The 25,131-nt window shown below is 47.8% G+C and overlaps 1 protein-coding gene across 3 annotated transcripts in view; it reads left to right on the top strand.

The window, feature by feature from the left end:
• Positions 1-25,131, top strand: part of FRMD4B (FERM domain containing 4B) — a 558,786-nt gene that overhangs the window by 499,194 nt on the left and 34,461 nt on the right. The window lies entirely within an intron of this gene.

Here is a 25,131-nt window from a genome sequence, read left to right as displayed (position 1 = left end):
CCCGTAGAAATGATGTATTAGTGAGTCAGTGAGTGTAGTGAGACTCAATGACACTCATTACGTTCCAGCGACAAGACAGCTCCAGCTGTCTGTTTGCTAAAAGACCTATTGTCAGCCTGCAGTGAGTTTGACAGAGGCTTTCCCCACCTAGGGAGAGCCTTCGATATGACGGAGAACCGGGGGCCAGCAGGATGGACGGGTGTGGCCGCTTTGACCTTCCGGCTGGGGATGTCGCGGATTGGTCTGCGCACCTGCTGCCCCGGAAGCACTGAAGTGCTTCCTGGGCAGGTGGTGTTGATACCGCCCCTATTTAAATGGCTGCGAGAAAAGGTCTCTTGTATCCTGCTCGCGGCAAGGTGTGGTCGCTTTTTTTTCTGGACGCCTCCATCGCCCTGGGAACCCACGTGCTGTGTTGTGGCTGGTTGTGGGCCACTTCCCCTCACATTGCCTTACCAAGAGCTGCCCGGGGCTCGAGTTTTACCCACTCACCATCCCCAGAGCAAGGGGCCCACAGGGGTGCTCATTGGGGTTTAGGGCAATGAAGGGTTTTTATTTAATGGTAGCATTATATGTAGTGTTTGATAGATCATGTCATAAGTATGGTGTTTAATCATGTGTTTTGTTCTCTTGTTTGGTTTGATAGTAACTGTATTTTGGTTCTCTTGAATTGCTGTATTTAAGTTCGCGGGTGAGGTCTAGATTGGGGGAAACTTCGGGTCCTTTACGGCATTTTGTTTTACCAAATTTAACCTCTGCATCCATTGACCCTCCAAGGGGTGCTGCCACCAGGTCGGAAGGAGGTGGCAGTGGTGCGGGGGTTCTGGGCGGTCACTGACACGCAGCCCTTTACCTATCAACCACCCGTTCAGGTGTATTTGGGCACAACCTAGCTCTGGCCCTTGGGGGGCGACAAACCTGGGTGTAGGGGGTGCCCGTGGTAGGTATCTGAAGGGCAGCCGGGCTCCCTGTGCAAGAATTTGCAGAGGTTAGACACTTCCCCGTAGAGAGAGGAGAGGGAAAGTGGGCTCATCCCATAAGGAGGAGGGCCCCAGAAGAGGTAAAAAAGGGGGCAGAGCCAGTCTTGATCTCACTCCGAACGGTTACAGAATATTTTTTGTTGGTTGCACAGGAACAGATTAGCTATGGTTAGGTGATTCCCAGAGTCTCTGTTAAGGCTAGGTCACAATTGTAAGCTGAAATGTAAATAATGTGGTTACTGTGTATAAATGGGTTTAAATTGTGTTTTTTATTGTTTGTGTGAAAAGATAATAAAGACAGCCAGGGGTCTTACAACCCCTATCCCAAAGAAATAAGAAATAGGTTTGGATAATGGTAAGCATTCACGTTCCTGGGACATCGGCCACTCCCTGGCCATATAGAGACCACCCATTGATTAGCATTGGTTGACTTTATTGTCACTCTCATTTGCTTGCTTTTTATTTGTTAGCTTGTGTGAGCTTTCCTTTCTGTTCCTGTGTTTTCCCTTCCCTTGGAGCATGGCCTCACTGCTTGTGTCCTTCCACTGCTTAATTTTCTTGCACTACTTTTTCTTTTTGGTTACCACTCCATGAGAGTGGATGTGTTTTCCAGCTGTCTCATGTACTTCCCATCCCCCCTTTGCGCTTTGTATTGATTTCTCTTGCCAGTATGCTTCTCTCCTGCTCCCTTTTGTGCTTGCCTTGTATGCTTCTGCCCTCCCGGCGTTGCTTTCTCGCCAATGTGCCTTTTGCCCACAGCTCCACATTGCTCTCTCACGCCCATGTACTTCTCTTCCCCCTATGCTCCGCATTGCGTTCTCTCACCCATGTCTCCTTCTGCCCTCTCTTCCTTTCACCCCCTACGCTCTGTGCTGCATCCCCCACCTGCATCCTAAGTCTTGCTTCCCCCATTTCCACTCACTCTCTCCACCTGTGCCATCCGTGTTGCTTTCCCCCCCACCCAGTTAAAAAAAGTACTATTTTTCTAAGTTCATTGATCCAACTCAGATTTATAAATAAAAAGAAACCAGTCCCCATGTCATTTTGCAGGCATGCGCAAGCTTGCTATGCACGTCTATAAAATAATTTGGCCGGCCACGTCAGGAGCTTTTTTTCTTCTCTTTAGTCATTCTGCGAAGCATTGGGGTTTGCTGGACAGCATTGCTAAAAACCATTGGCAAAGACAGTAGATCCCAAAGACGAGACCTATTGACTCTGCTAAAGCTTCTTTTTGTTAAGCCTTTAAAGGATGATAATCTGGTTGGATAGCAAGAGAGAAGACCGAAATTATCTACCATTTTGTAGCCACATTGTTTTCTGCTGAGGATGCCAACACACAGATTAATAGTTGAGGCAGCGGGGTTTAGTGGGTCCCACACCTTTCCAGGCAAAACAAACATACCAGCATCTCATTTGAGCATGATGCTGACAGGACTCTAGATAGAAATGCCTTAATCCATAATGAAGCCCAGATGTGTGAAGTTTAACCCATAGATCTAGATGTGAAAATGTCTTCAAACACATGTCAATCATTTGAGCCAGTTGTATAACAGAGTGGCAGGTTGACCAAATAGGGATGAGGAGGTTATAGTTTCTAAAAATAAAAAAGGACAAATAATTTACCTTAGATTATTGTTTGTGCACCATGTTTTAAAGTAATCTGTACATGCAGGCAGAGAACCAGTGGTGTCAACAAATAAGCATTTTCCATACTGTTATTTAATCAGAGCATTACCACCTCACCCCACTTCCTAGACATAGACACATTATGAGGATATATAAAGGAGTGTAAACTCTTCAGCGCACACTCGTTGGCAGGTGCCCACAATTCCTGAGCCGCTTTTGATTAATGGTTGTGAGTACCACTTTGATAGGTATGGCATTGTCCACGAACTATCAAATCACTGACCACAAAAGACTAATGTCTTGCGCATATTGTGATATAATGAATCACCCCCCTTCAGGAGTAACGATATTACCAATAGGTGTAAATGTGTCTCAGTAACAAAAGGCCCAGACCAACACATGCTGAGGCATAAGGGTACTATAGCTGGATAGCATATACTGTGCATATGGAGCAGGAGGATAAGACCTAAACGAAGGGCACAGCCAAACAGACCACTTTAGGGAGCGAGCCAATTGTGCAGTTATCCTAACAGACATCAGGTCATGTCAAAAATAAGAAAAGCAAGAAATCTACAGGAACCGAAAACACCTATAAGAGACTGGAAAAGCATAACAAAAAATGCTACAAAATAGAAACAACGTTTCAAAGATTATTTCAGGGTACCAGTTTCCAGTACTCCATGCCTGAGTAAAATTACACAGGTCACACTCAATCCAGGATGGATCATGCCCTCCACCCCCAGTGCAACAACCTAGTGGGAGGTGGCACAAGTGAATAAATTCCCCAGACTCCCCAAAAGACTGAGACGTTAGAGGTCAGCAAAAGCATCAATGCAAACCTATAAAAGCAAACAGACAACAGATGCACAAGTCAAGGATGTGCACATCCTCGAACAAGAGTAGATACGGATACACAAGTATGACCTGAAATCACATGGCCAGGTATCGCTGAGGCCCACCCCTTATACCTGTCCCATTCAACCGCACCACCTCCCCCATCATCCAAATATTGCTACACACAACAAACACTACTATTCTTTTTGTTTTCGGGGTCGTGAACCCTGGCAGTATTTATTATGAGGAAAAAACAGTTCACAGTAAAATTACATGACACCTCAAAAATTGTATGCAGTAACCCATATAACATACAACATTGTTTACATTTTGTTTGTTGCCTATCCTTAACAAATACGCTAATACATTGAATTCCTAACCATATCTAGATTTCTTGATTTCCAGACATTGGGCCTTCGAGTGAGATCATGAGTGGTCCCTGCAGCGTCCCTTTCCCCTTACACTTCCCTGCTGAAGTTCACTGGGTAGGTCCCTCCTTAGGGGAGGACCCCTCCAGTCTGCTCCCCCCCCACCCCCCCCGGGAGAGCTTGTGCAGGGGGCCCATCTGCCCACCAGGATACCTACGTTGGGCACCCCCTAAACCCCCTCATTATCCCCCAAGGGCATGTGGTAGCTTGGCACCTATGGCACCCGCATGGGGTTTGGCCAGCGGGCCCTGTTGGCAGCTTGCACTTTCACACCCCTGCAGCCTCTAGCTGACTTGCTGCAAGCACCCCTTGGAGGGCCCAGTGAAACCGCTGTCAAGCTTATCAAAAGGTAAAGGATGCCTTATATGAACCCAAACTGACCCACCAATCATGACCTCACCTGCCACAGGTCATTATAGTTCACCTACTATCTGACCTCCCCCCAAAATAGTCACGTCAATGCGATCTGTGAATTAACCAAGTAAGCATATTTCAAGAAAGATCTCGATTCCAAGTTTGGACAAGTGAACCCCATCCTGCAAAAAGAAATGCTCCCCCTTGATGCAGCCGAGAGGGATGGCTTGTAGCCTGGGTGACCTGAAAAGCTTATCAACCTTATTATTAATCCGCTAAACTGAGTGGTTTAGGGCCCTAACTGACTCACGCCCACCCCCACCCTCCATTGCACCCTCGGGATGATGTGAGACCATGTGATGACAGACTGAGGGTGTTTCTTTGGCAACCAGCCAATCTCAGTAATCAATAGCTCATACAATTCCCTCCTGCCAATACACACCAAATCATTCCCTCCAAGATGCACTATCACAATCCCAGGGGGTGGGAACCCCCTGAGCCACAATAAGTCCAATGAGGATCTCCAGTGGGTGAAACGCAGCCCGCCTTGCCCATGAAAGGACACACGGTAACCCGCTTAGTGGACCTGGTCCGTGAAACCCCTTGCAAAATAAACATCTTTAGCTCGCTGCACATTAGAATAACCTATTACCAGCACCTCTGTCCTCTCTGCCAACTCTGCGTAAACAGTGGTCGCACAGAAATCCATCTGCCAGCTCGTATCTTCAAGCCATCCACCTGCGTCCACAAGAAAGGAAATGGGGAGGAAAAAAAACGATGGTTAGACCCAATCCTACAGCATGTGCAACCTAACGTAACACTTGTAGCAGTCAGATGACCACCGGCCAATCCTTTGTATCGTCAAGCCCAGGAAACCCATTGCCATCGCTGTGGTGGCAGCCCCAATCCTGAAAGAGTGAGAATCAAACTCAGCAGGGTCCAACCCTACCACCCTCAGGGCCCCATCAAGTACCATGGAGAAATGAAACCTTGTCAAAGGTGATCCATCAGCATGTTCCAGGAGAGGACCGCCAATCCCATGGGGCCTATGTTGCAAAAACACCTCCAGGTTATTCAAGGGGCAGCAAGAATTACCTGGCACGCTATGCTAGAGGTTGTGGTCGCCCCTGGTCCATCTTGGAGAACAGGACAGTAATCGCCAGAGAACCTTCCAACCATTGCACATTCGCCAGCTGTAGTCCTCTTATTCTTGGCAACCAACTCACCAACCCTGAAGGCCCCGTAGAAGGCTAGAGTAAAGGCCGCCCTGAATAGGCAGACCTACTCTGGCGACCTACAGATGTTTCCAAGGGAGCCCAAAATTCCCCCAGCCTGCCGACATCAACAGAGGCACCAAGAGTCTGGCCTGGCCCCTCCAAAACATTGCCAACCCTGCAGCACCCTCTGCACAAGGAAAGATCTGGTCACATCCAAGTGGCCAAGCATTTTTGCAAAGAAGGAAATTGTTACAACCAGGGCCAGACTGCTGTAGCGGGCACCGGGCGTTTTCCCGGTGGGGGACTGTTTTGGGCCCCTGAGGGGCCGTTTTTGTTACCGGGGGACTGTAATATCGGCACCCGGTAACAAAATCTGCTGAAACTGGCTCTTGCTAACAGCTCTGCCGCACCCACTCAGCCCCCCCAGTAGGGCCGGCCGTGTAGTTTGCCAGGGCCGGTTTCAGTTCCCAGTCCGGCCCTAGCTGCAACGTGGTGTCTAGCGCATGCCACCGGCCGCCCATGATTTCTTAGAGATGCCAGGATTGCTAAAACGGAAGAGGATGAAAACCAGTCCCCCACACCCCCCCAAGATGATGAAGTATGCATTGAATGCCCCCTCATAGGCCTGCCTCGTCCTGGGTGCTAAACTGGCTGCCACAAGGTGTGGTAAGCATGGGCACAAAGTCGCCACAGATGGTCCGGGAACAGCGTCGTGAATTCCGCTGTTCCTAGGTGGTAAAACCTGAAAATCTGCATCTTCAAACGAGATAAAGCATCAGGGGCATTGTTCAACACACCCGGGACATGCTTGGCCCTAAAAGGCACAATAAGTTTCAAGCATTGTAAAACTATTTCCTTCAACTATCTGAGTATCATTTTATATTTAGATGCCTGCTGATTAATTAACTCCACCATTGTCTTATTATCTGACCAGACTATGACGGCCTGGTTGCAGAACATATCTGGCCAAATGGACAGCACCATTAGAATGGGAAAGAGCTCAAGAAAACCAATGTTGGAAACCAGTCCAGACTCCACCCAGACACTGGGCCAGCATTGCGCACACCAGTCCGGGTCCAGGATGGCACCAAAACCATTGCTGCCCATGCATCCGTGAAGAGATCGAGCTCCGCCCTAGACCTGGCAGGGCCGGGTCACACCACAGTCCCATTGAAGTCCCACAAAACTGCCTTCCTAATGCTCCTGTCCTTCCGAACCTCGCTTGACAACCCGGTGTGGAATGCTTCTCCCTCAGGTTCCTGCAGTAAGATACACCCACACATCCCTCTGCTGGGCTTGGGCAATAATTTGCCTTAAAAAAATGAGACAGTATCTCTAATCAGGAGAGCTGTCTACTCAATTATCAATAAGTGGTGTATACATGAGCATTATCAACCCTGCTAGGACTCCACCTTTCCAATCAGAGCCTATTTGAGTGCTCTGCATCTTTTTAAGGCAAATTATTGTATATTGCTCCTTACGCAACTGCAATAGGAGCTGCCTTCATGAAATAGGCCTTAGTTATTTGCTTAACCAGACCTCCCTACCTTTTGGATCCCCATACTACCAGCCAACCCCTGGTTATTACAGTCCTGATGAGACCCATCTATTCTTTTAAGGGTCGAAACGCAGTCGACATGTGTACAAAGACATACTGTTTTCTATATATTTTGTGATACATTGATTTATTTTCTGTGTCTGTTATTATACTGAATGTAAACTGCTGTCTTTGATGCAACCAATACACCGTTGGTATTCATAATTGTTCTTCACCGTGCCGTCCTTTTCTTGGTTTTCTTCACACCTGGGGTCTATACATTCTTCTTCGTCTCTGGTTGAGAGAAGCTTTTTATCACTTACAAATTGTTTGCCTTTCTTTGATTAATCTGTTGAAAATATATTTATATTTTGCTAATAATGCTAGGTTCGGCTGAATCGTAGCTATTTACAAAATACGGGCTGTTTTTCAGTTTTCATTTATTAAATGTTAATGACAATGGAAGCAACAATATTGGCATAAAAGATTGATTCTACGAAGTCCGATCTGTGCAACTATTATTTGTCTTCAGAAATGAGTTCCATTTGCACATTCCACCCAACCTTGGAGAGCCAAAGGAAAATGCTGGCCAAATTAGCCACTAAATCCAGCTGGCTGGGGCCCACTGCAGGAGTAACCCAACTCACCATACCTTTGCCACTTTGCATATTCCCACCACCAGCCACATGTCCCATTACGACAGACACACTACCCTGAGACAATGAAGGGCCTGGGTTACTTGATACCGAGGGCAACCCAACCAGTGCTGCTTCTGCCGGTGCCTCCTCCCCCTGCACTAGGGCACCCGACCACTGCTCCATGGGACACCCCCCTTCCCCTGGAAGCCCAGCCAAACCTTTCCATGTGGCCTGACGCTTGGCCCTCTTCGAGACCAGGGGGAATGCTGCCTTAGGACACACCCCTCTTCACCTAGGCCTCTCCCCTGGTGCCTCAGTCACCTCCTAGCTCCCCGCTGTAGGCTGCTTTCTCATTGAAACCAAGGCCTCATTCATAACTTCCATCCGACACATCAAAGCCTCTAAGAGCACCTCAGTGTGCGTGCACTTGGAGCCCTTCTGTGCCCCACTAGGCATCTTAGACCCAAAAAACAGGTATTTATTTACTTGAGTTTTTATATAGCGCTGGCTAGACCCGAGGTATCCGAGCACTTTACATAAGGACACAGCGAGTTACAAGTTACAAAAGTATCACAGTAGTTACATAATGGATAAATAAACAATACAGGAGTAAATTAGCGAACACGAAAGTCAGTATAGGTAAGACCAGGGACAGCAGGTAATCCACAGGGAGGAGACCGCAGCAGGGAAGAAAACAAGACAAATGTCCGTGATCCAGCTGGGTAGGTGATGGCCATAGCAGTGTGCCAGGGCCAATCTCCCCTTCAGCTGTTGGTGCAGCTCCACCGGGCAGCGGTCATGTATGCGTTTAGGGCTCCGCCAGAGAATAGTGAGGATCAGAAGGCTAGAAACCAAAGACGGGTGGTAGGCGCTGGCGAGGATGGAAAGGTAGGAGAAGGAGTGTGGTTTTGGCAGCCACCTTAGAGTCAGGCACGTCGAGTCTATTAGTCTCCATGGCTCAGTGGCTAGTTCTAGTTGCCACCAGTTCTAAAGTTGGTTAAAAAGCACAGTGCTGAAAATCCTGGAAGAAACATCAGGACCCTGGTCTCAGAGAGGCGGCTGGACTAATAGCAACTTGGGTTACCTCCATTCGTAGCCCCAGTCTTCTTGTGGACAGCCGCCATCTTAGAGTCAGGCACCTTGGGAGCGGTGCCCTGGGTCAGCTCACTCTGCTTCTAAAATTATTCAGCTCCTGTGGGGGCTTTTTAGGGCCCCCGGAAACTCTCACGGGTGGCAGGGACGCTTCTCCGACACCCCCCCATCCCCCCCCCCCCCCCCCCCCCACTCACCTTTCACCGTTCATCATCGGGCGAGTTCACAATAGCTCCCAGGGCGCCATTTTCTTGTTCTCGTAGATAGGGCTTCGCGGTTAATGATTCTATGGTGCAAAGTCAGAAAAGGGCGAGATTAAAGCGTTGCTTTCGATGGGATAATAGTGAGGAGGAAAGCCGCTCAGGAGGATTTGAGGGAGCGTTCAACACGGGGCCTTAATTCCGAGCGGCCATTGCAGGGTCAGGCACCTCGTGGTGGTCGTGGTCCCCCCCAACCCGACAACATGGCCACCGCCAGACTGTCACCGCTCCATCAGCGGCCCAGAGAGCGGTAGCTGAGACACCTCTTGTCCACGCCTCACCTCCGATGGAGCGCAGAACAAATAGTCTGCCATCTTCGCTCGGCGCAGAACCGTGAACTGGGGTAACAATCACAAATATAATAGTCCAATATCCAAACAGCCAGAACCGGGCCCAAAATGATTGCCCTACGTGAAGCAAAAATCCCAAGAAAAGACAAAATTGCTATTAATATGCTTGCAGACCTGATAATACACAACAAGCCTGCCTTAGAAACAGCCTGCTATCGAATGCTCGTGACTTGCCTCAGCCCATGCAAATCAAAGGAGACCTTGCCACCACTGCTGCACTCTGAGTTACAGCTCTTGCTGCACAAAATGCAAAATTGACCTTGCTACCCCTGCAGGAACCTGAGCCCTTACCTTAAAGGGGGCCCATGACACCAGATGCAGAAGCCCTAGCCAGCTACAAGGGGAAAAAACGCCCCAAAATGCTGCAAAAAACGTGGCAAAACCTAAACAGTAAAACAACTACCACCCAGCCAAGAATTGGCTCCCACTCACCTTGGCAGTCGACGAACCCATTACTTTCCTTGAAAAAGACCGAAAAAGAAGTACCAAGAGACTGGTGCACAACTAGCAAAGCACAGCTAGAGGAGCCCCTAGGCCTTGTAACCAGGGCCATACTGGGACCCAAAGCAGCCCTGGTAAATGTTGTCAGACTAGCCCCCGTAGGGTGCACAGTGAGTGTAGTGAGCGAGCCTGACCACTCACTACAAGGAGGGTTTGGGAGCGTTCTCACCTCAAGAAATTGTGGGCAAAAATGGTGCATATTTCATTATATTTTCAATTATATTAGCTTTTAAAGCTTATTAAATGATGACCTTACAGTGCACCAGGACAGGACAATCTTTGTTGAGGCCTTTCAATGATTCCCTCACTATCACCTTCCAGCAGTGCCCCCTCTTTCACAGGTATTTCATATGGTCAGATATTGCTGAGTCCCAGTCCCTAGGCCTGGAGTCTCTTCCCCACCATCAGCCCCCCTTCCCATCGCACACCCTTTGGCACAGACTACACACAACACCTTTTTAATTAAACTTTTGGGTTAGGGGTCGTAAAAACCCAGCCATATTTATTACACACAAAAAACGAATATTAAACTTTAAACATCATTTTTACAACATATTATGCAGAACACCCCATACAGTATTATTTACAATTGTTTGGATAGCTAACCTTAACATAGACTCTAATACATAGCCATTCCTAACCATAGCAAGTAATTGTCCCTGCGTATCCTGTATTGAGCCTACGAGTGAGATCATGACTAGTCCACCTGTGAGGTTCCTCCTGAGTGATCTTGCCTAGGGGGCCCATCTGCCCACAAGGTTACCTACCTCAGGAACCCTCTACACCATCAAATATCCCCCCCAAGGGCCTGGTCTGCTAGCTTTGTGGCCCACGCGATATATGACATTACAGCACAAACAATTACAACGCATGCTTTTACAACATGTTTTTTCTATCACAACTACCATTACATTGTATGATTTTACAACGCATGCCATTACAACGCATTCTATTACAAGCATAATACTTTTAAGGCAACAGTAGGGTAAGTGTTGGATAGTGTAGGGGTAAAAATTACTATTCCCACTCCAGTGAGTGCAACAGTAGGGTAAGTGTTGGATAGTGTAGTGGTAAAAATTACTATTCCCACTCCAGTGAGTGCAACAGTAGGGAAAGTGTTGGATAGTGTAGGGGATAAAAATGACTAAAAATGACTTCTCATCTACCCCCAAAACCCATACCCACCCTAAAACTAAACAAGCATTGGCATAGCCAATAGGTCTCGCCTTTTGCACATGCACTGTAGCTCTAGGCTGGCCTGGTAGCACTTTTTGGAGCCCTCACAAAATGTCTTGCCAGACCAGCACATGCGCTGGGTCAGGCGAGACCTAAAAATCTCTATTACTTACCTTATAATGTTTTGTAATGGCATGCGATGTAAAGGCAGTTGCATTGTAACAGCTGCGCTGTAAAAGCAGTGCGATGTAATGACTGCGTTGTAATGGATGTTTCCCGCCCACATGCCCGTGCTGGGATTACCTGTAAAGTCCTGTTGACAGCGTGCACTCCAACACCCCCGTGCCCTCTAGCCGACTTGCCAGAAGCACCTCCTGGATAGCCCCAAGAGACCTCTCTCCCCACCTATCACAAGTAAAAAGGATGCCTTCTGTGTACTCTGAATGCCCCACCAAGCATGACCTGACCGCCACAGGCCAGCATAGTTTCACCTACATGCTTCACCCTAAACAATACAGTTTCATGCACTGGGGCACAATCTCCTTAAACAACTTCAGTATCATTTTACTTTTGGCAGCCTGCTGTTTAAATGCACTCGACCACTGTCATGTTGACAGATCAAAATATGACCAACTGGTTGAGGAGCTGGTCCGGCCATATGGACAATGCCACCAGGATGGGAACAAGCTCCAAGAAACTTGTGTTGGCAATCAGGCCTGACTCCACCTAGGCAGCTGGCCAGCGCAGCGCACACCATGCGGGGCCCAGGATGGCATGAAACCCCTTGCTACCCGCCGCATCCGTAAGAAGGCCCAGTTCTTCACTAGTTTTGGCGGGCTGGGCCACACCACTGTGTCATTGAAATCCTGCCGAAATACCAGCCAAATAAGCCTATCCGAGCGCACCTTGCTTGACAACCAGGTGTGGTGGTGCTTCTCCCTCAAACCCAACATTACCTGTGCAATGAATCGCGAAAATGGGCGACCCATGGGAATGATCTTTAAATCGAAATTGAGCTGCCCAATAGTCTTCTGCAACTGATGAAACATGACTTTCTCCTTACTCAAACACTCCTGCAAAGCATGGGAGAAGGCAGAAACCTTTCCTGTGGGAGCCGTGACACCCCAGCATCTCAGTCTAGTTCAGTACCCAGGAACTCAATGACTGTTGACGGTACCATATTCTTGCCTTGTGCTAGGCAAACTCCAACTCACTCATCAATGCACAAAAGGACTGCAATGCCTCTAAGCACTCTGGCGAGCCCAGGAAAATAAAATCCTCCAAATAATGCAACACTCACCGATGTCTCGCTCTCTGCCTGAACACCCACTCGAGGAAGGAACTGAACCTCTCACATTCATCATAGGAACCTCTGCTCTAGATTGGCACCTCGCCTCAAAATCCCAAGATACAAGAAAAAAACCATGGGTGGCACATCATTCTCTGTTCAAGCAGCCAAAATATGGAACTCTTTACCCCCCAACATAAGATCCACCGACAACCACCTTATCTTCAGAAAACTACTCTAGAATTGGCTCTTCCCCACATAAGCATCACACGCAAACAGAAACATACAGCATATCCCTCTGTATATAAACATTTATTTGTACTAGAGATATGTACCTATATATGTGTATTGCTTTCTATTAACATCTAGAATAATTATGTTTAACTCCTTCCGTGCTCATGACGGAACCACGCCGTCATGAGCCACGGTTGCCGTGTGCTCATGACGGAGTGGTTCCGTCATGCTGCGGCCGTTGGCGGCCGCGCCGCCCACGCGGCGCTAATTCCCCGCCTGTGCGGGCGATTAGCGCTGTGGGCGGAGTCATGACGGAACCACTCCGTCAAGAGCACAGCCCAACCGTGGCTCATGACGGCGTGGCTCCGTCATGAGCACCGGGCCACCGCGCTGCGGCGGAATTTCCGCCGCAGCGAAGGGGTTAAAATAAAGAAATAAAGAAATAAATAAATACATTTTTAAGTACAACACTTCAAAACCAGAGTTTATTGAATTCATCTTTAATCTACTTATACTTACTTCCTTTATGCATCTATATACCTTCCATGTACTTGGATCTATATATTTATTACTTTCCTACCAAAAAATTATATGCACTACCCTATTCCCACCCTATACCTCTATCAATATCTTTAATCTACATATACTTACTTACTTTATGCATCTATAAACTTTCCATGTACTTATGGATCTATATATGTATTACTTTCTTCTAATTCAGCATATCCAATGCACTACCCTATTTTCACCCTGTACCTCTCTCAATATATCTTCTACCTCAACTGTCTGACTCATCTCAAACCTCTTTCTACTACTCTTTCTAATGCACAAGCCTATTTCTCAGTCTATACCTCAATCAATATGTCCACTACCGCCACTCTCTCATTCATCCCAAACCCCATACCACTACTATGATCCCCAAAATAGCCCTTTCTAGACTCTCCCCTACTCCACCCCTCCTTGCACCACCTGACACCTCTTTACTATACTAATCCCCAAAAGAATCCTTTCTAAACTCTTCCCTCTGACTCTTCCCCTCCACACCCCTTTTTACTCATCCCAAGCCTCCCACTACTGCTATGACCGCCAAAAAAAAAAAAGTATAACATGTCCACTTCTCAAATTTCATATTTCACTATACTAATTCACCACTAATCCTTAATAGGTTCCGGAGTAGTGTGCTACTCGCCGAAAAAACGCTTCAACAACCCATTAGGGGTAACAAGCGCTATGCAAACCTTTGTCCGTCTTTTATCCCTCTGCTACCCTTCTCAATGCAAATAACTGACTAACATCCACCACTCAAAATTCTTTCATATTTCACTATACTAATTCAACACTAATCCTTTAATGGGTTCGGAGTAGCGTGCTACTTGCCAAAAAAAGAAGCACTTCAACACCCCATCAGGGGTAACAGGTGCTATATAAATGCAAACCTTTTCCCACTTCTATCCCCCTGCTATCCTTCGCAATCCAAATAACTGATTAATATCCATCACTCAAATTACTTTCATATTTCACTATACTAATTCACCACTAATTCTTATGGGTTCCGGAGTAGCGTGCTACTCGCCAAGAAAGTGCTTCAACACCCCATTAGGGGTAACAAGCGCTATATGAATGCTAACCTTTTTTCCCTCTTCTATCCCTCCTCTATCCTTCTCAATCCAAATAACTGACTAATATCCACCACTCAAACTACTTTCATATTTCACTATACTAATTCACCATTAATCCTTTATGGATTCCAGAGTAGCGTGCTACTCGCCAAAAACGCTTTACTGCCTCGTCAGGGGTAGTAAGCGCTATAAAAATGCAATTACAATACAATGAGACCAAGCAACCCATGGGCATGCATTTATCCAAATAATACTTCCCCTCAAACTGAAAGTCTAACAGATGGAAATACTGAGGGTGCACGGGGAGAAGTAGAAAGGCAAACTCTATGTCCGACCGCCAGAAGGGTGCCCAGCCCTAATTCTTGGAGCATCTCGATCGCCTGATCTAATGGGGCATATCGGACAGAGCCTAAAGTACCATTATTGCCTCATTTAAAGACTGCCCCCTAGGAGCGAACAGGTTATGTATTAACCGTTGCGCCCATGTCCTTCTTGGGTATCGCCCAGGGGAAAGCAGACAAAACCTTCCAGGGGTACTGGCTCAAATGGGCCGGCCACCCTCCCCAATCTCACTTAACAGTTGCCTTAATCCTCCATCCCACACCGTCATATTCATTGTGCGCACATGCAATCCTATTCTCGTAACACGCCAGCTGGGTGCCCAAACCAGTGAAACGCTCGGCTAAGATTGTCTGATAAATGGAAAACCGTTTAATCCAATTGAGTCTCCTCCACACACTTCTTGTAAAGACAGTGGCCACAGCCCCTGGAAGGCGCGGACTCTTTGCACCTTTTTGATTCCTTCCTGTCAGGCTTGTCCAGGAGCAAATCAAAGATATTCACATACGCCCCTTTTCAAATCTTTTCTTCACGTTGGGTGCAATATGCCTACCCAAACGATCCCGGCCTCTCCGTACTTTTCCAAAAACCTTGGCAGCAGATTTGCCATACTTATCTCCACCGAATCTTGAGGCTTGGGGGCCGTTCCTGTCGCTGCTGCACCACCTTGCGCCAGATCGTGGAGGAACTTGCCCATAACGGGAGGCCCCTGGGCCTCTGCCCGGTTAGCTACTGTGACCTGACTCACCCCTGGCACGGTGCAACCCAACCCTGCAGTAATGGCTGAAGCCCCTGCGGCTTGGAACCTTCTAGGTGCACCACTATCCACTTGTCCATCTTCAAATCATCACCTTCTGTTGCCATGGCCCAATTCCATGCAGGAGCAGCTAACATCCCAAATTTGGAAAGCCACAGTAAAGCACTTGCCAGATTGGCCACTTAATCAGACTGGCTGGGTGCTCCCCCTAGAGTCTCCCAACCGCCGAGCAGGCATTGCTGCTCTGCCCGATTTTCCCCCCCCCCCCCCTTCTCCCCCAGCTGCGGGACCAGACACTGCCGCCTCACCACCCTGCATCAATACTGAACCTGGCGCCCCCGCAGGCACACTCCCTCTCCCTGGGCCCCCTCCGCCTAGCCCACAGTGACCTGGCACATCCTCGTCAGGCCTGGTCTGAGGGGGCCTCCCCATTCCTATTGTGCTTCCTCCTAGGTACTGGGGGAATGCTGCCTTAAGGGACATTCCTGCCTGCCTGGGCATTTCCTACGCCTCTCCCTGCCCGCCCGCAAGAAGGTGGTCCTTCAACTCAGCCATGGAGTGGTCCTTGGCATCCATCCTGTGCATCATAGCCTCCATAAGCTCCTCCATACGTGTGTGCTTTCCCACTTTCTGTGCCCTCGCTGGCATACTTGCACTTGCCTGTCTGCCCTAAATGGAGCCTGCGGGACACCAAAAACACCTGGGTGCATAAACCACTGAGTTATGCCTATAACTCTTAAAACAACCAAGAGATAACCAAGCTGCCAGAAGAAGTGCTGCCTTACAACAAAACAACAGTGACTATCCAATGGCACTGTTTGGGTGCTCCCCGCCTTTATAAGGATGAAAGGCTGAGTACTCACCCCTGAACTTGTAACCCTGATAAACTACCTGGGTCTTATAATGGATGCCTTAAACGACTATGCCTGCCTTGAGGGCACAGCTGCCGTAGAAAAACCACCTAAGAATTTCCAGCCTTCTCCCTGCCTCCAAAGCCAGGCACACCCCCTAAACAATGTGGCCTACAACAATCTCACCTGGGCCTCCACGCCAGAACAGCCACTGCGTGTCTCTACAACACATGTGAGGCGAGGGTGAGCTCGAACCCATGTGGCTCCCTGCTGGCCCGAGATCAGATGGTGAATGCGAGGCATGAGGATGGCGGAAAATACAGAGTGCAGCAGACGTGCCTGGAAATGGGAAACAAAACAAATGGTTAAGATGTGCCCCGTGAGGGCAGCTGGCAGCTCTATCCCCCGGAGCAGTGAGCGGTGAAACAGACCGCTTCGCCACTCCGCCGCCACTTTGAAAGGTTCGTGGTCCGGCATGAACCAGTTCCCCGGCCACCAATGCCTGCCACCAGCCCTATGGGCAGGGACCGGAGTCCCACCATAGGCCCGTCGCCCCCTAGTCAGGCCGCCTTGACATTTGTTTTATAGTGCCTTTCATACCAGTGTAGTGTGCTGGAACACTTTAAATCACACACAAATACAGAAACAGTGAATCATACGTGTGTAAATCTGTGTATAGATAATGTTACATAAGAGAATGGCATAGGATTAATGTCATTCATACTGCTAGGCATTTTAAGAGTGCTTGGTCTGGAGAAGCACAAACCCGGGATTCAGAACGCAACACAGTGGTTAGGGTTGGCTTTACTAATAAGAATTTATTTCTACCTTAACAAACCATTTTTTTAAACAACATTAGGATAAAGAAAGGCTTAGTGGGGGAGGAGAATGTAACTTTCTAACCTTGACCATGCAGTTTGTATGCAGCTCTTTGATGACACTTCATAGCTCACTGTGAGAGCTTATAATTGTAACTTGTGAACTGCACAGTAACAAAAGGGTCTCTGTGACATAAGCAGTAACCCACTAAGCTATGCACATAAAATATTGTTCTGTGATCTGCATGGTTCAAGTCCTTTACACCAGGCATATTAACCCTCTGCGCTACTTTAGATGAGCCAAAACTGCCACTAGGCAAACCTCAAATCTCTCTCCAGCAGGTACATTAATCATCAGAGTAATCTTGACACTTTTATAGTTGCCTGAAAACTATTGTATATACCAGGAACTCTGCAGCAGGTGCTCTCAGGACTGCTGCACTGCTACAAAAACGTCCCCCAGTAACAAAAACCGGCCCCCACCCATCCAGCCTCCTGGGGAAACGCCTGATGCCCCGTACGACAAGTTCGGACTTGGTCATGATGAACTCTGTAAGGGAGCCAGGCCTACCGGCTATCAACCGGATAAAGAATAGATAGACCCAAATTGTTTCTGGATATGTACACAGGTGAACTGTAGAATTAGAACATCCTAAACAGAGCAAACATATTAAAATAAGGAAAACAGAAATGGAAACCAGGCTACGGAGAACTTTCTAGCATCCAGGCTAGAACATAGATATCCTCAAGGAATTAGACAAACATAAACAAACAAGACTTGTAGATGAACGGCCATGTGTTTATGACCTCTGCAAAAGGGAAGAGCAAAAAAAATCATCTGAAAGGCTTCCAAGCCTGAGGCGGTGACAATGGCTGCCATAAAATACTATTTTGTGCATTTTTATTGGCTTAGAATAGTGATGGGCTTTTTTAACTCCCATCCGATTGATCTATACGTTTTAATTTTTCTTCCACAAGTCAGTGACTTTTGAATATCTGGCTAATGAAGTGATGTTATTTCCTCCTCTCCTCTATTCCCAATTAAAAAACCCTACTTAAAATGAATAACATCTAGGTTAGAGATTTTGCTTTTTCCATATGTTTTCCACTGTAAGTCTCCATATTGTGTCGCATAAGGATACGGTCCAGAAACACTAGAAAGTTTGTTATATTTTAAGTCAGTCGATTATTTAACCTTTTTTCCTGAATTACAGCCTCGTCTGAGATCAATCGGATGGGAGTTAAAAAAGCACTTTCTTTGGCGAGTAGCACGCTACTCCAGAACCCATAAGGATTAGTGGTGAATTAGTATAGTGGAATATGAAAGTAATTTGAGTGGTGGATATTAATCAGTTCTTTGCCAAATCCCGTTGCGCCCCCAGGGCACCTTCTGTAATAGACCCCAGCTGTTGTTCACGATAATCTAGTTTAAATGCATCCTTGCGCCAAAAAATGACTCAAGGATTTATTTTGCTCTAAAATATCGCACGAAATGATGGATTTGTATTTAGCGCAATTTTGTCTTAATTACGCAAACGCAAAAACCACGAATTTCGGACTCCCCTAATCTCTCCGTCTGCGTTCCTGTGCCAGTGGCAAAAAGCATTGGCAAAGTGAAGAGTTCGGCCTCTTTAGGCCAAGACCTATTGGCTTTGCCAATGCTTGTTTATAAAGTCCTTCCGCAGGCTCCTCTTCAGCACCTGGTGCCGAATCTGATCTACTTGAAGCTCAATGTTGAATACGGCGATTTTGGTGTTCGCGGCAGACTCCCCGCTCGTCCTTCCTATTTCCAAGGCTGCTACTGTGTAGTTTTTCGGCAGCTGTTGTGTGTGCTCTGGGTTGTGTTTCCGCCTCCCCCTCACCTTCAGCTGTTCCGTTCTGTGGGTTGCTCTGTTCTAATTCCTTTTCACATGAGACCATGCAGGGCACCAGGTGAAAAGTGAGAGCGCCCAGAGCTCAAGAGTCAACAGCAAAAACTAGCTTTAGTGTTTCTGTACAATGTATACGTAAGAAAAATATTGTTTATCAGTGAAGAGGTGGAACACGCTGACACAAATCCCTCTTGTAGTTATAAGACATGTAGAGGCTTAGCTATCAATAGTGCAGCAGGTGCAGTGGCACCGGGACCCTGGGGAGCGAGAAACACACTGCACCACAGTGATGGATGTGTGTTTTTTTTACGCAAACAGCGGGCGGCGACCACTACCCTTGCTTGCATTGGGCCCCATGGCCCCCCTTGCCACACCTCTGCAGTGGCAAACGTGGCAGTGCGATCAGCTCATAATTGCTAATCACTGGCAGACAGCAGTGGGTGGAAGAGAGGGCGCCCTCCGAAGGGCACTGCCCCATCCCTGCCCATGACGGCAACGCGCAGCTTCTTCTAGCCCGAGGCAGATCACTGAGGAGCGAGGAGGGCAGCCTGGCAGCAGACATGGCAGGGAGATGGACTTCGCAACATATTCAGCATAAGCCCCCCTTGCTGCTTTCCTCATTCAGGTTTGTTCAGCCTTTGAAACTGTTTTTTGGCCGCTGACTCTGCCTGCCTCTGCTGTTCTACGTTGCCACTCTCAGTTCTGCTCATTTCTGTTGCGTTCTCTGTCTCTCCTTTCACTCTTTTCTGCTCATTTGTGACACTTTATCTCCACTCACTCTCTTTCTGCTCATTTCTACAGCTCCCTCTATTTCCACTCTTTCTGCTCCGTTTCTCTATCTCCTCTCAATCTTTTTTTTGCTTATTTGCGTTGCTTCGGTATCTGTTCTTGTACTCATTTTCTGCTCATTTGAGCTATTTTTGTACCTCCTGTCACTCATTTCCCACTTATATGTGCCTTTTTCTCATTCTGCCACTTTCACTCTCTTTGATTTTCTCTCTGTGCCTTTGTTGTATTTCTGATGCTTTTTCACCACTTTTGGATTTATTTCTCGCATTGTTCCCTCCCCCTTCTTGGAAACGTGTCTGGTTCTCTTACTCCCTTTTCCCCCCAACCAGCTCCTTACGTGTTTCCTGCATCCCATGCCTCTGCTGCTCCCCTCTGCACCATGCGCGATACCCTCATCTACAGCCTTCAGGGCCACGCACCTACTTCCCCAAAACTATTGCAGACTTCCCCCTCCCCTCATCCCCAACCACAGCTCCTTCATCTTCCTCAGAGTCCTACATTTTCACCTGGACCGCACTGACCCAAACTCTACAGCACTACTAGAAGATCTCAGAAACTTCGGCCAACTGTGAGTTGGTGTCTTAGGCCCACCCCACGCTCTTTCCGTCTAAAAACACATCCTCGCCCTGCTGCCCCCCCCCCCCTCCTTTTCCAGCTATACCTGGTTCCAGACCCCCAATTCATTACAGGTGTGCTGGCTGCTCTCTTCTATAGTATTTAGGCCATACCTGGTGCCCTGCCCCCTCTAACCAATACCATGTATGTATTGCCTCCTCTGTCGCCCTGTTCAGAACACACCTTATGTACCGGCTGTCATGCCGACTTCTCACTCTGCGCCCCCATTTCAACACATGCCTGTGACAGGCAGACTCCTGTCCATGCCAGGTTCCCTGTCCAGTCCAAACCTGGCCCTCTACCACCTCATTCAAATCGTCTGTTGTATCCCAACCCAGCTGCCCACTGGCACGCATTTTCGTCCTTGCGTGTCCCCATGCTAGCGCCTACTAGTGGGCGCGCTTGACTGTCCCGGTACGGGGATCTTTGAAGTGACCGTGTCAAGTGACAGACTGCCTGTCAGCGCACGTTTCAATGCCCACAAAGGAGGCTAGCTCCTCTGTGACTTGTAAATTATGGATCGGCGCTGCACAGAGGCCTTGCTTGCCCTCGCAGTGCAGTGTGCTGAAGGTGAGGGCACGGGCGGTGTACGGTTACACTTCCCGTGTAACCGGTTCCTCCTCATTTGTTGAGATGTCTCAGCAGGGTGGAGCAGAGACTGAGCTGCCAGCAGCCGGGAGCTCACTTTAGTGACGTGAAAGTGGCTTCACTTCAGGCGAGCTCGGCGCACTCTCGAGCTCACCCTTTGATTCGTGACACATCGCGGGCAAGGGCCCTCCTGTGCCAGGAGCCTTATCTCCCGAAGAGGGCGGGGAGGGGCAGGGGTGCAGCTCGTGATGTCAGCTGGTGTCAGCAGGGGGAGGGCCGAGCAGGGAGGTCGCGGCTGCACCTAGGTGTCTGCTGAACCAGTCCGAAGAGGCACGAAGCGCCAGAAGCACGCCACGCGCTTCTTTTATTTTACTTCACTTTCCAGACGTGTGTGTATGGGTTTAAAGGAATGGAAGTGGACGCCGTCTGGACACGTGTAAAGAGGTAAGCGTGAGATGCCAATGTTGTGGGAGGTAAGAGGGTGGTCGCGCTGTCATGACTGTCACACAGGCGTGGAGTGAGCAAAGTTTTAAAGCGCTGCTGGAGAACTGCAGAGCACTCGCAGCCGATGGGCACTTCGACTGACCGTTCCCATTGTGCAGTGTCTGGAGCCACTTAATAACATCGCGCCGTGAAGCTTATCTACTAGGCGTGTTTTCGAGTGGTGTTGTTAATCTAGAATGCACCGATCACGCTGACTTGCTTAGGGGCTCTAAATCATTCAGCGCACGCCCGTTCTGTAACATGTGAAGGACACAGCAGTTGTGTGAATCGTTCTGCGCTCCCGCATGAGTGTTTTATTTCCCCTTCTGTTTAACACCCGCAGTGAAATACCTCGGCGAAGTGTGCATTACAACATATTTGCTTTCAGGGTAAGATTGCTCCCGAGACCGTAGGCACTTGCAGGCAGTGTGACTTGCTCGGGAGGCCCCGGGAATAAGTAGATTTGCGTACTTAGAGGGGCACAAACACAAATTAGCTGTGCACAAAACATGCTAAATCCGTTTTCGGCATTTTGCTGGTTGTGCACTACGGAATAGGACAAACAGCTTGTACTCCACTTGTGAAAATGTCTTTTTTGTACACCACTTATAATGGCAGCATCAGAGATAACGTGAAATCAGTTTGCTCCTTATATGTATTCGTGTGAATTATCAGTATTCCACTAGCCAGTGGATTAGCACGTTTTTTTTGTACCAGTCCAAAGTTTCTGGGATGTTACCCCGATTGATTATGCTGCAAATAATTTAGCTGGATTTGTAAAACTGAGTTAGAGAGCCCGACCCCCATTTGAGACCAGAGTAGCAGCGCAGAGAGGCCATCGCTTCTCTAGCCTCCTGCCCGTGCACTCACCCCAGAGTTTATTCGGAAGCCACCTCCCTCAGAGTGCCAGGCTCGCGGTCAGTGGTTGCCAGTCGCATTTATTAAATCACAGGTCGTTCACTATCATGTGGTGCACACTCGTGTTTGCTCCACCCTTGATGAATCTGTCGGAGGGGAGTGATGTTTACGCTTTGCAGTGAGTAGTGGGTCGTAAGGACCGTCGACAGTAGCGAGTAACAACATCCCGGCAGAGGTAAATGGGTCGTCCTGAGAGTGCACATACCTAACCGGCCGCCGGGGGGCAGCAGTGCTCTGGTGTGTAGGAGAAGGTGCATGCAGATTGACACCAGGAAGGGCTCGTATGCGGTTTGCATGGCTCTCGGTGTAGCTGCCTGTGATCAGTTTGGCAATAGCACGCAAAAGCATGTCTTTTTTTTAATCTAGTGTGTTGTGTTATGTTATGCGCATTTGTGTAGCGCATTACCATTATTTGTATGATCACGAAGCGCTTTCAGTTATCCATTGCTCAGCCTCAGAAGGTTGCTTCCGGGCGTTTTACCGCTATAGTAGCGTTGGGGCAATAGACATAGTTGAGTACAGTAGGTTTAGCTTCTTGATTGGTTGATTTGTAAGAGGAAATAGATGTGGAAAAGAGGGCAAGGGCTGAAGGTTTTTCTTGGGAGCCTGCTGTCTAGGGCGTCGCATGCCAGGATCGTCGAATACAGAGCCTACCGAGCTTTAATTCCGCCTCATACCTCTTTCTTCCATCATTTCTCTTCTCTTTCTCCGTCAGGTCCTTTTTGTAGACAGCTTTCTCTCTTTGTCCCTGTTCACTATCTTTCTCTCCTCCCTGATGTCTCCTCTTTCTGCATTTGTTTCTCTTGCTTTGGACCAACGAGCCCTGGTGAACGCCCAATGTTAGTGCAGGCTCGAATGTAGCACTGAGTGTGACCTCAAAGGATGTGTCATGGAGTCTGCAAACATAAACCCACATATCGGCTTGAGTGAAGCGCATGTATTCATGGTCAGCACCTCATTCCCTCTAGGCAATGCCTTTGAGCACATTGCAGGTGAAGTTATCGTAGTTGGCTCCATTATTGGAATCTATGTACAAAGGACCACACATTTTCTTTTTAGAGAAGCATTTGCAAGTATAGAGCTTCTGATCTGACATGTGAAATTAATGAGTCTTTGTGTGTGAATTTCTGCAAACGTTTCCTAAATTACATGTGCTCGATCAGAGACCGCGCCACAGTGTGAAGGCCACCGTCTCTATGCCCTACCCAATTCTTCGCACTTTCAGTCACAACCAATGTTCCCTCTAATTTGTGTTCCTTTATGTGAGGCAATAATGGTGCTTCGTGCACTACAGTCAAGGCTGCGTGCTCTGAAGACAAATAACAACTTAATATGTGTGCCACGTACAAGCAACCAAAATCAATGGCATAGTAAGGCTTCCATCATCCCTGATCTAAGCCAGGATAAAATTGGCCTCACCTCACCTTTGGGTTAGTATTAAAAGACACCCATTACAGGGGTGCAACGGGCTCCTTGCACTTCTGAGCCCCTGCGACACTGGACCTATGCCCTAGTCATTCGACCTATCATTCCTCTCTCTTCACCATACTCCTAGTGTCTTTTTATCTCTCCCACTTTCCTTTCTCCCTTTCCGCTCTCCTCTAATTCTCCCTCATCCTCCTGCCTCTCTTCAATCTACATCCTTCCATTCTCTCTTCCCCAAACTCTCTCTTATCTCACAGTGGTTGGGATTGACCCCAGTTGTTGGGGTTAGCATTACTAATAAGTTTCTATTTCCACCTAAACAAACCCTTTTGAGCAACATTTAGATAACGAAAGACCAGGAAAAATAAAAAGTTCTAACGTGTACCATGCAGTTTGCAAGCAGCTCTTTGATAACAATTCATAGTTCACTGTGCTATATTAGGATTGTAATTTATGAATTGCAAGTTAACAAAAGGATCTCTGTGACACAAGCAGTAACCCACCGAGCTGTTGTTTTTGCATTTATCACCCCGAGTGGGAAGGGTATGCCCAGACGTGGGTCCCGTGCTCTCCATGCCACTGGAATCAAGGTATCCTGGCTGAAGAGGGGTGAAACCCCGAAACTGGTCCTAGGATGCTTGTTTCCAGTCCAGGGAGGACCTGGCTTGGCAGTTTGGGCTGGACTGTACCCAAGAGGCACAGGGTCAAGACTGATTTGCATATGGCTGGGTTCAAACTGGAACGGCATGGTGAGCAAAACAACTATGGATTTAGGCCCAGATCTCTGTACTGGGGTGAATGTATGACATTGTTCTGTATTCTGTCCATAAACGGTTGTTTTTGCATTTGTAACCCACCGAGCTATCCACATAAATACATTTCTGTGATGTGCATTGTATATGTTCTTTGCAACAGGCATATTAACCCTCTGCATTACTTAATGATAAGTCAAAATGGCCACTAGACAAAGATCCATCTCTTTCCAGAAGGAACATTTATCACCAGAAATATCTTGATATTTTAATTGTTGCCTGAAAACTGCTGAACACACAGCACAACCCTAAAACTAGCTTTGCTCCATAGGCATCCTGAACTCTCGTGTGCGATAATGAACGCAAAAGAGGCTTGGTAAAAAAGTATTTGCCAAGTTTTTGAACAAAATAATCCAGTTCAACCTGTGTTTTTTCACGCTGCCTCGGATTGGCCTCCTGAAATGCTCCATTCTTAAATTTAGGGAATTAACAGCAACTTTGTCCTTTGTGCATGTCCTGGGCCTACTGCCCAGCCTGCCACACAAGAAAGAGGAGTTTTCACCCCTGCAGAAAGAGTTATTTTCATTATCCTCCATTCACAAAGCAAGGCGTGCTGTTATTACCCTCTTACCCTATCTCACTGGTCATTTTCCCTCTCATTTATCGTTATGGGATCCCCTGCCCCTCAACTTGAGTTCTACTAGCTCAAACAGAACCTTAAAAGGGTGCAAAAAAAACCTCCCCCACTCCCCACCTCTCAAACCTCACCTCGCCCCCACAACCGATATTCTTTA

The sequence above is a fragment of the Triturus cristatus genome, chromosome 9, assembly GCF_964204655.1.
Source record: "Triturus cristatus chromosome 9, aTriCri1.1, whole genome shotgun sequence".
In the NCBI taxonomy this organism is placed as follows: Eukaryota; Metazoa; Chordata; class Amphibia; order Caudata; family Salamandridae; genus Triturus; species Triturus cristatus.
Note: the sequence above shows the minus strand (reverse complement) of the source record. Positions and strands in the feature narration are given on the sequence as shown.